Genomic DNA, 2,269 nt, shown 5'->3' on the forward strand with positions numbered 1-2,269 from the left:
CAGTTGATCAAAGGATAGTCAAGGTTTTCTGGCTATGTGCACGTGTTGTCACTTGATAACTGGATCACATCATTAGGAGAATCATGTGATGGACTAGACCCAAACTATGAACGTAGCATATGGATCGTGTCATTTTATTGCTATTGTTTTGTGCGTGTCAAGTATTTATTCCTATGACCATGAGATCATATAACTCACTCGTACCAAAGGAATACCTTGTGTGTATCAAACGTTGCAACGTAACTGGGTGACTATAAAGGTGGTCTACAGGTATCTCTGAAGGTGTCTGTTGAGTTAGTATGGATCAAGACTGGGATTTGTCACTCCGTGTGACGGAGAGGTATCTCGGGGCCCACTCGGTAATACAACATCACACACAAGCCTTGCAAGCAATGTGACTAAGTGTAAGTCACATGATCTTGTATTATGGAATGAGTAAAGAGACTTGCCGGTAACGAGATTGAAATAGGTATGCGGATACTGACGATCGAATCTCGGGCAAGTAACATACCGAAGGACAAAGGGAATGACATACGGGATTATATGAATCCTTGGCACTAAGGTTCAACTGAATATGTAGGATCCAATTTGGGCATCCAGGTCCCGCTATTGGATATTGACCGAGGAGTGTCTCGGGTCATGTCTACATAGTTTTCAAACCCGCAGGGTCTGCACACTTAAGTTTCGATGATGTTTTAGTATAGTTGAGTTATATGTGTGGTTACCGAATGTTGCTCAGAGTCCCGGATGAGATCACGGACATCACGAGGGTTTCCAGAATGGTTCAAAAATGAAGATTGATATATACGATGGTTTCATTTGGTCAACGGAATGTTTCGGGCAATTCCGAGAGTGTACCGAGAGTGACGAATGAGTTCTGGGTGTTTACCGGGAGGGGCCCACCCACCCGGGAGTGAGCCCAAGGCCCTAGGGTGGTGCACCAAGTCCTAATTGGGCTGGTGGAGTCAGCCCCAGAGGGCTACAGTACCACATATAAAAATACCAAAGGAAAAGAAGAACAAAAAGAAAGAGGGAGGTGGGAAGGAAGAGGAGGACTCCTCCTTCCCAAACCGAATTGGAGGAGGAGTCCTCCTCCTCCTTGGCGGCCGGCACACCCTTTGGGACCTTGTGCCCCAAGGCTAGCCCCTCCCCTCCTCCTATATATATTGGTGGTTTAGGGCTTTTTAAGACACAATTTTGCCACGTGCAACTCAAGGCTATTCCACATAGTTTTACCTCTAGATCGGATTTCTGCGGAGCTCGGGCGGAGCCCTGCAGGAGTAGATCGTCACCACCACCGGAGCACCGTCATGCTGCCGGAGAACTCATCTACTTCTCCGTCTTGCTTGCTGGATCAAGCAGGCCGAGATCATCGTTGAGTTGTACGTGTGCTGAATCCGGAGGTGTCGTTCGTTCAACGCTAAATCGGAACCGTTCGTGGGATGGATCGTGGGACGACGGTGATTTGAATCTCGAAGTTGTACCACTACATCAACCGCATTTCTTAACGCTTCCCGCTGAGCAATCTACAAGAGTACATAGATCTAATCTCCTCTCATAGATGGACATCACCATGATAGGTCTTCGTGTGTGTAGGAAATTTTTTGGTTCCCATGCAACATTCCCCAACAGTGGCATCATGAGCTAGGTTCATGTGCAGATGTTATCTCGAGTAAGATGCGATCATACTAGATACCCATAGCAGCCACGTAAAAACATGCAACAACAAATAAGAGGACGTCTAACTTGTTTTTGTAGGGTATGCTTGTGATATGATATGGCCAATGACGTGATGTGATATATTGGATGTATGAGATGATCATGTTGTAATAGTTAATATTGACTTGCACGTCGATGCTACGGCAACCGGCAAGAGCCATAGGGTTGTCTTTAAACTAACGTTTGTGTTTGCAGATGTGTTTACTATATATTGCTAGGTCGTAGCTTTAGTAGTAATAGCATAGATAGCACGACAACCTCGATGAAGGCACAATGATGGAGATCATGATGATGGAGATCATGTTGTGGCGCCGGTGACTAGAAGATCATGCCGGTGCTTTGGTGATGGAGATCAAGAAGCACAAGATGATGGCCATATCATGTCACTTATGAATTGCATGTGATGTTAATCCTTTTATGCACCTTATTTTGCTTAGAACGACGGTAGCATTATAAGGTGATCTCTCACTAAAATTTCAAGACGAAATTGTGTTCTCCCCGACTATGCTCCGTTGCGACAGTCCGTCGTTTTGAGACACCACGTGATGAT

Source organism: Hordeum vulgare, chromosome 7H (genome assembly GCF_904849725.1).
Source record: "Hordeum vulgare subsp. vulgare chromosome 7H, MorexV3_pseudomolecules_assembly, whole genome shotgun sequence".
In the NCBI taxonomy this organism is placed as follows: Eukaryota; Viridiplantae; Streptophyta; class Magnoliopsida; order Poales; family Poaceae; genus Hordeum; species Hordeum vulgare.